Consider the following 14,284-nt stretch of genomic DNA (forward strand, 5'->3'; position numbering starts at 1 on the left):
CTTTAGGATTGGTAAACATGACGTAGATGTATACTGCTTCACTTGAGGTGTGTCTGTACCACCTTCATGCCAATGTAGCACACAGCAGTAGGATGGTTTAGCATTTAGTGCCTTGCTAGTCCCTTCTTCCCTATATTTCAAGTTTTTCACATGAACAGACTAGGATGTTTTAACAGTTTGTAGATTAATCTGCAGCACACACACACACACACAGAGAGAGAGAGAGAGAGAGAGATGCGAAGGCCCGGAAAAAACAGAAAAATTAAGAAAAACCCATTTCCCCCATTTCTTTCCTAAGGGCTGTTTCTGTCCCGTCCCCCCAAATTGAACAGCTTTGAATCATGACATATTTTCTTTTAGAAGTTAAGACAAGGTGTTTATATATTGTTACCCAGCCTTTACTCTCTCACACCAAAATGATTTCCAAAAACTGTGTAATAACACTTTTATAGAAAGACCAGAGATGTATAATACCTAGAAATAATGAAGCCAGTAGAAGGGAAGATGTTATTTTAATATTATCTGTAAGATTACTAGCATAGTTATTTCTTTCATTGCTTATTAAAATTACTGATAGACATTTATGCTCAGTTTCCCAACATGTGAATAGTGTCACATGTAAGAATGGAAGTAAATGTTCATTCTTGAGAGTTTTATTTTATAGAGTCTCGTGTTTCTAGACTTCTTCTAGAAACATGATGTAGCAGTCAATTCATGTACTTCTAATCTAAAACCCACATGTGGAAAAAACACTAAGTTATTCAAGTACTGTCACCAGATGCGATGGAACAGCATGTGAGCTATCCCGTCTATGGCCTTAGCTAGACCTACCTGCTATCCCGCGACGGAGGAGGGAAGATCTCACGTTGTGTTTAATGCGAGATCCCTCCTCTGTCGACACGTGACATGCGATGACCTCAGCAGGAGAGCTGTCGCGTCTGCCATTTTTTATTTTTTAAAGGGGCAGCAGCGAACGAACGCTCATGCGTACAAGGTAAGTGTTTTTTTAAATTTAACTTATTTTCCCCACTCCCCCCACCCTACCCCTGATGGGCGCAGTGCTCCTGAGGAATGCTGCGACCTGTGCGCAGCTCCTGGCCCTGTGCAAGGAATTGCGCAGAGCTGGGTCAACCCGCAGCACCTCGGCACACGTTCCACGGTCTTGGGCTCAGCCCAGGACCATGGAAAAACCGGGAAGGATAATCCCTCCCTGATCCCGGAATCCCCTGTGTGTCATGTGGGCACACAGGGACAATCCTGGGGTTCGCCCTGGGATAAAGTCCTGTCTAGCTATGGCCTATGTTTCTTTTAAAAAAATTAACTTCGAGGGTTGAGTCTACAGACCTCATGTGCAAGATTTTATTGAAGTTACCAATTAGAACTCACCATTATGAAAGGCTGCCTCAGCTGTAAAACTTCCTAGCTGCCACTAGAATAAACCCTCTCTACCTAAAAGAAACTCAGTAGCCTGGTTCCCATGGCATAGGCATGGGACTGATCTACTACTACTACTACTACTACTAAAAATGTTTATTTCTTACCCGCCTCTCCCTCTGGATCAAGGCGGGGAACAACATAGAATACAAAAACAATATAAAATACATAAAACCAATTAAACATTAAAACAAATACATTATTAAAATAGCAAGACATTTTAAAATTTAACTGGATAGGACTGCCGGAAGAGATCAACTTTTCTAAATGAACTAAAATTAAAATTTTTATGAATGGAAATAGTTTACGAAAGTGAATAAAATGTGACTCTTCAAATAATAGGTTGAGATTGCATCAAGTTTCTTAAATTAAGTATGTTTGTTTGCTATTCCTAAACTGAGTCTTTTCCAGCTAAATAAAATCTCAATAATTTTTCTTTCAGATCAGATTCCACCTCACAAAGAGGAATAGGTTTATAGATTTCCCTAAACGTCCTTACAAAAAGGAACAGATGCTGTACACCAGAGTTCCTCTGGCCACAGTTCTTGGCATTCCTTGTCAAACCACTTGGGAGGGCTCTTCTTCCAGACATTTCTCAGGGCAGGTTGTTTCCAGCTTAGGGCAGATTTCAAAATAGATACCAATGTGGAGTAATTGTTTAAGACAGATGTAATTTCAGTGGCCCCTAAGATTGAGTTTTTCAATTCTTTACCCACTGTAGAGTTTAGGAGGCCAGTGATTTTAATATTTACTGCTTCAGACCAATATACTCTCTGGTACCTAAGAATTAGATCTGAATCTCTGTACTGGTAATTGGAAGCAATGTGTACAGAAACAGATAATAAAAGGGTGAGATTAAGAGGTAGATGATCACTTTCAATCCTATTTCCAACAGAAAACTCCTTAATCATGCTTGATAAACAAGAGGAAAACAACACATAGTCAACAACACATCCGGAGGCAAAAGTGTATTCTGCACAGTGGTCAAAGGAATGGTTTCCATTCAGAATTGTGAGGGCGAGGTGGCCCACCATTTCTGTCAGGCATATACCACCATAATTAACTTTGGGATCTTTTGAACTTCTGTTATAGCTAAAAACATAATTCTCATTATCATGTGTCCCCCATAAACAAGATGAAAAAAGTGCATTATTATTAGGACCAATTCTAGCATTAAAATCCCCCATTAAAATGAGGTAAGCCCTTGGAAATTATGATTGTAGATCTGTTATATAGCTTTCCAAGTCTTCCCAAACCTTTTTTATACAGCTTCTACTCGGAAGTGGGGGAATATACACATTAATAAACAAAAAAGTCTTAGTTCTAAACTCCAGGAGGCCCGCTACAGCAATTTTGCCACAGGGGATGAGCCATTTAGTTGTTGCTTGAAGGGAAGTGGAGATCAACAATGCCAAGCCAGCCTTTGGTCTGCTCTTTCCTTTTCCAGACTCTGCAAAAATATCATTTACTAAGTATCCATTAAGGACAATCTTTTCAGTAAGCCAAGTTTCCTGTAGTGCAATCACGTCATAAGATCTGAAGTAGTCCAAAACTTCAGGGTCTCTTTGCTTAGACTTCCAGCCGGCTATGTTCCATGTCAAGATTTTCAGTTGATCATCGTCCCTGTCCAGTTCTTTACGTTTTTCCCTGGGTCTGTTGTTAGCGTATTGGTTGGATATTTCAGGTGGCTGTTCAGTGTGATGCACCAACTGTCAGTCCAGCTCTATAATCTGGTCCAGTGCTCCTCTTGTATCCACAAAGATGGATCCATTTCCTTTCTGACATTTCAAGTGTTCTTTTTTAACTGTTGTATTTTGTTGTCTGAAAGGGGATTTGTATGGGTGCACTTCTTCCTGGCTAAGCTGTCTACTTTGTAGCCATTCTGTGTTGGTCATAGAATTCCTAAAAGGCACACTAGAATCATCTTCTTTGATGTGGAAATATTTCTCTCCTGCATTGTTGTCTAGGTGTGATGGAGAATTATTTTCCTCACTTATCACTTGTTCTACTCTCATTTGGTGATTTGTTACTTCTAAATCCTCTACCAGAGTTGTTTTGGTTTTGTCATGGGCTCGGAAATGGATTAAAGGATCTCGGAGAGATGATATTCGGTCAATTATTTCATTCTGTTCCTGAAAGGGTAAGGCTAGGAAAGAGTTCAAAAGTTTGTTGTCTTCTGAAGCAAAAAAATCTTCACTCTCGATTTCTAGACAGGGGAGTTCTTGCTTTAGGCTATGCTGTATTGATTTATTATTATAGACATGAGTCTATGGGACCTCCAGGCTAATAAGGTTACCAGTAATGTTATCTTTTTGTTCGGCTCTTACATCCTTATAGACTAGGGAAGTGCAAGTAGTGTTCTCAAAGATTCTAGTCACCACCAGACCCACATCCATAAAAACAGCCTTATTGCTATAATCTTCTTTTGCAGACTGCCAAGATGCAAATGTCACCATGGCACGTGCATGGTGATAATTATAAAAAAGATACTGTATGTTTATTATATCATCAGTGTTTACTTCGTCTGGGATTACTTCGTCTGCTAGCTGTAGAAAATGAATTTTACGTTGAGCCTGGGAGAGCATGCCTTTGGGTTTAGGGAAATTAGAAAAGGCTAGCTTTTGACGTTTTAGAACTATTTCCCATTTGTGACATCTAGGTTTTAGTTTGTCTTGGGTGGAGATTTTGTTCTTAAACTTGATCACTGGGCAAGGCCTCCTGTTGAGAACATGCTGCCATTGGTCTTGTATTAGATCCGCGTTAACCACTAATTCGTTTGGTCCATTTGTAGGCACAGGTAGCTCAGGGTCATTTTGAACTACAGGCTTCATTTTGCTATGTTGGCATTGCTTACATTTCTGCTGGGTAGGTTTTGAGGAATCCTCCAGCAATTTAAAGAGTTTGTTAAAATTCATTTTCTTATATTGCGGAGTCATTTTTTTTACTTTTCCTACCAACTTTGATATTTTTGCTCTTTTTTTGTGGGCCTTTCCTTTGTTTACTTTTCTTTTCCTTGATAGATTTTTTTATGGAGCATGTTGTTTTTCTGGTCAATGTTTCCATATGTCTCCTTTTGGTTGCCCTTGCTTGTAGTAGAGCAGGCTGGCTCCATGACTCCCTTACATATTTCAGCCATAGTGGTTAACAGCTGGTGGCATTTTGACAGGAATTGCTTAATTAACTCCAAATCTTTAGTTATTGGGATAATATAGTTCTCAAACATTCTTTCTTTTGAATCCAAAAGTCCCTGAAGAAAAACCTTATCTTGTTTATCAATAACAGGGGAATATACATAATTTATCTCCTCAAGGGACTCATCACCCTCTTGGACCCTTAGGTTGGTCCATGTGGTTTTTCTCCTCCCAGGAGTTATTTCTTCTGGAAGTTCATTAAGAGAGCTTTCTAATTTCATCTCAGGTGAATCAGGTCTTCTTTGAGAGCCAAGGGTTAGACCTGCTGAGCTTTCAACTTGGGCAATTTCAGTTGCTAAATTTGTTCCCTTTGTTTCAATTGATGTTTCATATTTGTTCCATGAATAATCCACAGACCAGTCTAAAACATTTGTATTGGTGGTAACTGCTTCCCCCTGTTCCTTTTTTGCTCTTTTTTTAGGGGAAAAAGGATGACATTTTTGTTTGCCTTTTCCTTTGAGGTATTTCAAGCACTATGGGGGAGAAAATCCCCAAAGCCTTACATCCATGCCTTGTGAGGACCATATTCAGAGTAATCTTCTATAGCTCAATAAAACCATTAAATTGCCTGGGCACCCCAGATGCTAGGCTTCAGAGACAGGTCTGAGGCTTGGGTTCTTCCTCCAAAGTAACTGTTCCTCTTGACCGGCTTCACGCCCACGGCAGAGAGCCTCAGGCCAAGAACCCTTTGGCTCTCGTCCTTCAGCTCGCGCCTCCAGCACCCAGGAGTCTTTAGTACCTGCAAGGGTGCGGGGCAGACAAACACTCAGCTCAGCAGAACACCCAGGCTTTCCCAGCAGCAGCCTTTCCCCCATATTAATAAAATTATATTAATATGAACAATTGTAAATAAAACCTATTATAATAAATCACAATTTCAAATCGATAGTAAATACCACTATTTTTGGGGGGGTGGGTTAAATCCAGAGAGAACAGATTAACTTTTCACAGCCACAAACGGGCCAACTGTTTATCTCTCATGAGCAAATTCCGTAGGGGCCCCTACTGAAAAGCCGCTATCTTTATGGTGGGCGAACAACAAAGGCCTCTAATGGTCTTAAAACTTGTACACATTCATACATATGTAGGTGGTCCTTCAAATAACTCAATCCCAAATTATTTGGCGCTTTAAAAGTAACACCTAGCATACTGAATGGGGCTTGGGAACAGAACTGGTATAATATGATCTGATCGTCAAGATGCAGTGAGGGCCCCCTCACTGCCACTACAGCATCCCCTGTAGTGAGTTTGCTAGTGAGCAGAAATATGGACTTGGCAGAGTTCCAAATGCTGTAAAGACTTGTGTAGCCTAACAAACTGAGTAGATTTTATTAGGCTTTAGCTGACGAGAGCAGGCCTCATTCCCTGGATGGGCCTCTCATAGGGTCGTATCTCGGGATGAGCTGGGAGTTTTTCAGTCCTAACGACGCACTAGAAAGGGAGATTAATTTCCCAAGTTTAGATGCTTTGGAAACCTGCAAGAGGGAGCCACCTTGCTTCTTCTGAGAGGGGGAGGGATACAGCCTGTCAGCTCGAGAGGCAGGCATCTAGCAGAGGAGCCTATATCCACAGGCTTCATTATTTGGCCTCACTTCAGGAAGAACTACGCATGCTACTGGCCTGGAGAAGTTGCTGTGGCTCAAAAGAATGGTTTCCGTCACCCAATTGCGCTCAGAAGTCATATAATTAGCTGAATGGAGTCTACCTGTGTGCATTTCAAGTGTCACATGATTTCAGATAAGATAGACCTGTTTCTGTAAGGCCCCAGAATTTGTTGGAGAACATATAACAAAAATGTTTTTATTCGTTTGACATACCTCTTGGTCATATTGAGTATATTTGTGTCAAGGATTCCTTTGGATAACGGACAGTTTACAATGTATACCTGTATGAACACTGTCATAAATTGCAATGAAACAAACAGCCTGATGAAGACCAAGGAGTATCAAAACAAGCTGGGATAAAATTCTAGATAAGCACCAATCAAGGTTGGGTTAAAAATATCCCAAACTATGAACATCCCCCAGAGCACCATTAAATCCATTATTACAAAATGGAAAGAATGTGGCATAACCACAACCCTGCCTAGAGAAGGCCATCCACCAAAACTCAGTGACAGGTAAGGAGGGCATCAGTCAGAGAAACAATAAAGAGTCCAAATGATAACTCTGAAGGAGCTGGAGAGATCCACAGCTGAAATGAGAGTAATCATCCATAGGAAAACTATCACCAGGATGCTCCACAAAGCTGGGCTAAATGGAAGAGTAATGAAAAGACAGACATTGCTGGAAAAAAAACTCATATCAAATCTCATTTGGATTTTGCCAAAAGGCATGTGAGAGAACACAGCAAACATGTGGAAAAAGGTTCTCTGGTCTGATGAGACCAAAACTGAACTTTCCAGCCTTAGCACAAAACACTATCTGTGGTACAAAGCCAACGGTGCTCATTGCCCTAAGAACACCATCCCCATGATGAAACATGGTAGTGGCAGCATCATGTCATGGGGATACTTTTCATCAGCAGGGACTGGAAAGCTGGTCAGGATTGGGGGCAAGATGGATGGAGCCAAATACAGGGGAATTCTAGAGGAAAACTTTTTTGGGGGGGTCTGCAAGAGACCTGGGAATGTGGCAGAGGTTCACCTTCCAGCAGGACAATGATCCTAAACACACAGCGTAAGTTATCATAGAATCATAGAATAGTAGAGTTGGAAGGGGCTTATAAGCCATGGAGTCCAACCCCCTGATCAATGCAGGAATCCATCTTAAAGTATATCTGACAAATGGCTGTCCAGCTGCATCTTGAAGTCATTTAAAAACAAGAACATGAATGTCTTAGAATGGTCCAGTCAAAGCCCAGACCTCAATCCAATTGAGAATCTGTGGCAAGACTTGAAAATTACTGTTCACCAACTGTCCCCTTCCAACCTGACAGGGCTTGAACAATTTTTCCAAGAAGAACAGGGAAATATTGCAGGACAAACCAAGAAAGGGAAATGTGTGTGTGTGTGTGTATATCTATATATATATCTATATCTTGACACGCAATGTACAGCAACAAGAAAAGTCGCAGGTATAAGAATATTGCTACAACTTAAAAGTCACTAATACAATAAACTATATAGAGCACAATTTTTATTCAAATTGGTAGTGCAATCCCTAATTATTTAAAAGATAATAAAAACAATGAAAAACAATTCTGTGCAATACAGAGTCATGTACAACAGATTCTCATAGATCCCATACAAGAGTGGGACTCACCACTAACATTACTACCACTATAGATAATATCGTAGGACAATTCACATGTGGAAATTACAGTGCCTGCAATAAATTGTATCAGTTTAAGACCTTTTAATAACTCTAAAGATAATAAAGTTTATCACCTTAAAGAATTTTCAACTGTAATACATCTGGAGTCATCTGTGCTGCCCAGTGTCCATTACCCACTGGCATGTCTACTAGGAAAATCAAAGTCAGTATATGGAAGCACAAAAGCTGCATCACAACTAAAAAGGTGACTGCACCAATGTACTAACCAGGCCTGCCCCTGCTTAGCTTCCAAGATCAGACAAGAACGGGCACGTACAGGGTAGTATGGCCAATGGTGAAACATTTCATTAAACATGATGCAAACTCATTAGAATTTTGATGCACCAAAAAGGTACGAGGTGCAGGGAAACTTCTACAACTTAGAAAGCATGAGGCTAGATGGACTTATGTAAACGGAATACCATCATACCCCAAGGATTGAATGAGGATATTAAATGGTTGTTTGTTCAGTAAAATATACTTCTTGCCATGGTTGGACTGAATACTGTTAAGATCAAAAGTTAAATGTAAACAATAACCGTTTGGAACCAGATTAAAATCTCAATCAGGTGTGCAATTCAGTGATAATCTAATCCCATAATGTACATTATTACAAACTCCACTTGTCAAAACACCTAGTCATAGACTTTGATTTACTGAATGTGGAACATGCACTGGGAAGTGATTAGAACCTTGCCATAAATATTTGTGGGTTTTTTTAAAAAAAATCTGTTTAAACTCTTAAAATGAGGCCATTGTTGCTCTACATACTATTTCTTCAAGAACACTGTTGTTATTTACTACACCAATAAAAATTGGATGGCTGTGTTGTACCTGGATCTAATCTGGTAAGATAGATTTTTTTATGTATTAGTGAGTATTATAATTTTATATATTTGTAATAACGTACCTTATGGGATCAGGGTTTTCTTTTTCTTTTTTTTTTAAAGAATTAATCTTTGTTTTGATTCAAGCCACTGGGGAAGATCATACAAGCCAAAATGTGTTTGACTTTGTTTTGAGATCATCGTGCAAAAAATATTAAATTTCTTTCCTCTCTTAATTCCATGAGCATCCAGCAAGGAGTGATTTGAACCACTATTCCATCATTTTCGTCTTATGGACTATATCCTACCAGTTGGGATAAAATTTGTGCAAATATTGCAGGATCCGGATGCACAAAGCTAGTAGAGTCTTACCAAAGACTCACAACTGTAACTGCTGCCAATACTTCCTTCTATCAAGTATTGACTCATACTGACTCAGGGGGGTAAATACTTATGCAAATGCAGGTTGCTTACCTGTAACTGTAGTTCTTTGAGTGGTCATCTGTGCAGTCACACTCTGAGCTGGCGCTGAGCTTGGCCTCGGAAATCTTCTCTAGCTGAGAATCGTTAATTTTGGCGGGAACCCTCCCCCACCGTCCACTGCGCATGCTCACGCACGTTCCCGCCTCCCTCTCAGTTCCTTTGTGACCAGCTGTACTATCTCGGTACCGAGAGGGATATCCACTTCAGTATTTTTAAAAAAACACCGAAGAGGGGACGGCGGGTGGGTTGTGCGACTGCACAGATGACCACTCAAAGAACTACAGTTACAGGTAAGCAATCTGCATTTCTTTTTCATGGTCTCTGTGCATCACACTATGGGCGATTACCAAGCCAAGTACTCACTGGTGGAGGGTCGGTGTTATTGGAGTACTGCAGACAACACAGCTCTGCCAAAGGAGGAGTCTCTCCGAGAGCAGGTGTCGATGTTATAATGTTTAGCAAACGTCAGTGGACGTGACCAAGTTGCTGCTTTTCAGATGTCCTCTAATGAAATTCCTCTAGCAAAAGCCATAGAAGTGGCTAGGTTTCTCGTGGAATGTGCTCTCACTCCTTGAGAGTTGTAATTTGGCTAGACGATAAGCTAGTTTGATTGTGTGTACTATCCATGCGGCAAGTTGCTGAGTGGAAAGTGTCTGTCCCTTTTGTTTGCCACCATAACAAATAAACAGATTTTGAGTTTTACGAAATGTCTGTGTCCAGTCCTTGTAAAACGCCAATGCTCTCCTGACATCCAAACAGTGCAATCTTTTCTCTAAGTCTGTGGATGGAGATGGAAAGAACGCCGGTAAGATGATAGGCTGATTAATATGGAAGTCCGACACTAGTTTTGGTAAGAAGGTAATATCTGGCCTCATTACAACTTTGTCCTTATGAAAGATAGTGAATGGGAAGTCAATGCGCAACGCCGACAATTCACTTGCTCGTCTCCCAGATGTTATTGCCACTAGAAATGCCACTTTCCATGATAGGAGATGCAGGGGAGCGGTGGCAAGGGGTTCAAATGGTTTTGTAGTCAGTGCGTTTAGGATAACTGAAAGACTCCAGTTAGGAGCGATAGGTCTTATTGGAGGTACTAGATTTTCTTATAATAAAATTTCTTTATTATTGGTGTGGAGAAAAGTGACCTGTGTTGAATTTCTCCACGATGTGCAGATATCGCTGCCAAGTACACTCTAATAGAAGAATACTTAAGACCTGTCTCGTAAAGATGGGTGTAAAAAGGTCAAAATGTTGGCAGTAGAACAGTGATCTGGCTGGAAAGAGTGTGTTGTTGCAAAGGTGCAAAAGAGTGTCCACTTCCTGGCATAGGATGTTCTAGTGGAGTTCTTTATGGATGCTGATAAAACATATTGGACTTCTGGTGGTAATGGGGATACTTCATGGGGTGCATCCTTATCTACTTGTGGTCGTGGTGAATCCTCCATGCCGTTAGTTTCAGCCTGCGAAGATTGGAGTGAAGAATTTGGCCCTGGTTGCACAACAATAGCGATGGAATCGGAGGTAGGCCGTAAGTATGACCTCTGGCAAGTCGGGCTAGAGGCGAGAACCATGCCTGTCTGGGCCACCACGGGGCAATTAGGATGCAGTTCGTTTTGTCTTGTGTGATCTTTGCTACTACTTTGTGCAGTAGAGGAAATGGTGGGAATATGTAGAATAATTCATCCAAGTATGAAGGAATGCATCTCCCATGGACTCGTGTCCTACACCTGCTCTCGAGCAGAACCGCATGCATGTTCTGTTCTCCGTAGTGGCAAATAGGTCCACGGTTGCTTGATCCCAGGCGCGGAAGATCTGGTCGAGTATCTCCCGTGACAGCTGCCATTCGTGATGGAGGATCGACCTGCGGCTGAGGGAGTCTGCCAGAACATTGTCGTTTCCTGCGATGTGAAGGGCTGTCAAGTATAACCTTCTGGGGATAGTCCAATTGAGGATACGAAGTATGAGATCGACTAATTTTGGGGATTTTGTACCCCCTTGTTTGTTGATGTGCCATAAAACCGTGGTGTTGTCAGTAAGTATTTGCACATGGTGACTTAGAAGGGACGGTTCGAATGCCCTGAGGGCTTTCCTGACAGCTTCTAGTTCCAGAAAATTGATGTGGTTCGTAGCTTCACGTGCCGAGTACTGGCCTTGGATCTGCAGGGTTCCGCAGTGGGCTCCCCAACATGCTGTCGACACGTGAGGATCTGGGACGGGGGCGGTTGCTGAAAGGGGATTCCCCCTAAAAGGTGGTGCATATTTGTCCACCATCGAAGGCTGCTGGTAATTTAGCTTGGAACGGTAAGGAAGTGGTGTCTGGGATTGCGGTCCTTGTCGTAATGTTGGAGGAACCAGAGCTGCAACGGGTGCATATGGAATCTGGCCCATTGGACAACTGCAACGGTCGACGCGCTATAGCCTAGGAGGCACTGTATCTTGTGTGCTGACGTGTGGGGTTTTGCAATCAGAGCTTTGGCTTTGCGTACGAGGTGATGTGCTCGATCTCGAGGTAAGTATGCTTTTCCTGTGGTCGAGTCCAGTCTTGCTCCTATGAATTTTATGGACTGGGTTAGTCGTAGAATAGACTTCTCAGGATTTATATAAAGTCCAAGTCTGTCTAAGAGGTTCAGAGTCAAGGAAATATTGTGGTATAGGGTATCTTTTGAATCTGATGCCAGCAGCCAATCATCGAGGTATGGGTATATCTCGATGTCTAATAGGTGAAGATGGGCACAGACTACGGCCATACACTTGGTGAAGACTCGAGGAGCTCTGCTGAGTCCGAATGGTAGCACGCAGAACTGGTAGACATTGTCTCCAATGGCAAAACGATGGAAGTGGCAGTATGGCTCGGCGATGGATATATGAAGGTAAGCGTCTTTTAGGTCTACAACAGCAAACCATGCATTCTTCCTTAAGAGTTGTAGGATGGTGTGTAATGTCATCATTTTGAACTTCTTGGGACGGATAAAATCATTCAAATCTCTTGAGGTCTAGAATGGGTCTGAGATCTCCGTCCTTCTTCGGTACCATGAAGTATCTGGAGAAGAACCCTTCGTGGTTGAATTTTGGAGAAACCTGCTCGATTGCACCCTTGGAAAGCAGGAGGGTAGTTTCCCGAGTAAGTGTGGTAGAAGGTGTTGTGATCCTCACAGTGCCGAGAGGAGGGAGGGTCTCGAACTCGATCCTGTAGCCTCGAAGAATTATATCCAGGACCCAAGAATCTGTAGCAATGCTTTCCCAAGCGTGGTAAAAATTGTAAAGACGATCGCCGAATGCATGGTATTCGATGTTTTGATGGTACAATCAAAGACAATGTTTAGGTAGGTTGTCCGACTTCTGTTGGGAACGGAAGAGGTTGGCTGGGGCATATGGCATATGGCTTTCGTTGAAAGGGTTATGCTGGTTGGAATCTTGGTGTTTTATCCGATGATGAATTTTGAGGGTATATCTGATACTGGCGGAACCACTTTCGGGTATTTTGGGGCTGAAACTGCTGGTTTTGCTGGCAAAGCCCCATTTTCTTGGCGTTATTTCTAGCTTTCTGCACCGTATCCATTTTTTCGTCTGTAGAGGCATTGAACAGCCCATCACCATCAAAGGGAAGTTCCTCTATTCGTGATCGTGCCTCTGGGGCCACTCCCGCTGATCTAAGCCAAGCATGGCGTCTGAGAGCCACTGTGCCCATCATTAGTTTAGCGCAGTGGTTCCCAAACTTTTTCAGGTCATCGCCCCCTTGGTTCCACAAACTCATGCCCAGCGCCCCCTACCCTACACTATAAAAATCATTATTCAGAATTGTGGTTTTCAACGACCCACCAAGGAAGATAATAACAATAAAATTCAAAACAGTAACAATTAATTGAATACTTTATTCAAAATCCAATTAGTGTGCCCTGCCATGCTGGCTGCAAACAGGCGTTTGCTCTCTTTTCCCTCCCTCCCTCGGCATGGCTGGGGCAGGTGCTTCCCATTTAGAGGGGATTCTAGGAGTTGAAGCACTTTTTTCTGTCTAAACATGCATAAAATTGTGCCTTTAACTTATCATGTCACACTAGCATGAATACAGGAATCAAATAGGATTTCCTTCTTCAGTGGAACACACTTACGTAGGAGTAAGCACCATTTTGTTATAGGAAAGGATAATGTATTTTAATTAAAATTTTAAAATAATTATCTGCCACCTGGTACAGAGTTTTCCTATGGAAAATCTGGCTGGGACTGAAGTAGAGGGGCACTAATTTTACTGTACTTACTGTCTTTAAATATGGTTAAATATCCCACAGTTACCTTGCTATTTTATTTCTACAATTCATTTTCTCCTGTCTTTACTTCACCCTCTCTTCGTTTTCAGGCTGAATCCTATGCACATTTACCTCAGAGTAAGTTCTATTGATCTCAGTGGGGCTTACTTCTGAGTAGACATACTTTGGATTGTGTTGCAGCTCTGTTTTTACGGTGACACAAGATACACACATACCATGTTTACCAAAAGAACGCTTGTAAAAAGGGGGTTGGACACCCTGAAATAAGCAAGGGCAGATAGGAATTGTTTCAGCAAGCATTCTGGAAAAAGGTGCTGCTGAATCTTCTTTAGCCAGGAAGGACCTGGGTAATTGCAATTCTCTCTCCCTCCCCCTTTTCTTTTCTCTCCCAATCCTGTTGTAGTCCAATTTTTTGGGGGGGTGGGAGCACACACACAGACACACAACATCTCTCTCTCTCTCCAACCCCCCCTGCCCCCAAGCCTCACAATAGCTGCTGGGCTGATTACGACAGGAGGGCAGCAGCTCAGAGGGGAGATGGCCCCAATCTGCAACTCCTGACAGGGGAAGGGAGTCTGGTGATACCTTGCAGCAGCACAAGGAGTCCCACTCCCCACCCATCCTGCCGGCTGATTGCTGTTCTTGGCAGCTGCTCTGCCGCCCGCCGTCCTCCACATGCTCCTTCCTCTCCGCCACATGGCTGCTGCTCCCACCTTGTGCAGCAACTATCGCGAGAGGTCTGCTGGGGCAGCTTGTAGGAGGGAGCAGCT

At 42.3% G+C, this 14,284-nt stretch overlaps 1 protein-coding gene across 1 annotated transcript in view; it reads right to left on the reverse strand.

Moving 5' to 3' along the window:
- FKBP4 (FKBP prolyl isomerase 4) overlaps positions 1 to 14,284 on the reverse strand; it is a 159,144-nt gene that overhangs the window by 54,815 nt on the left and 90,045 nt on the right. The gene's annotated exons all lie outside the window — the stretch shown is intronic.

Source organism: Elgaria multicarinata, chromosome 9 (assembly GCF_023053635.1).
Source record: "Elgaria multicarinata webbii isolate HBS135686 ecotype San Diego chromosome 9, rElgMul1.1.pri, whole genome shotgun sequence".
Taxonomy (NCBI): Eukaryota; Metazoa; Chordata; class Lepidosauria; order Squamata; family Anguidae; genus Elgaria; species Elgaria multicarinata.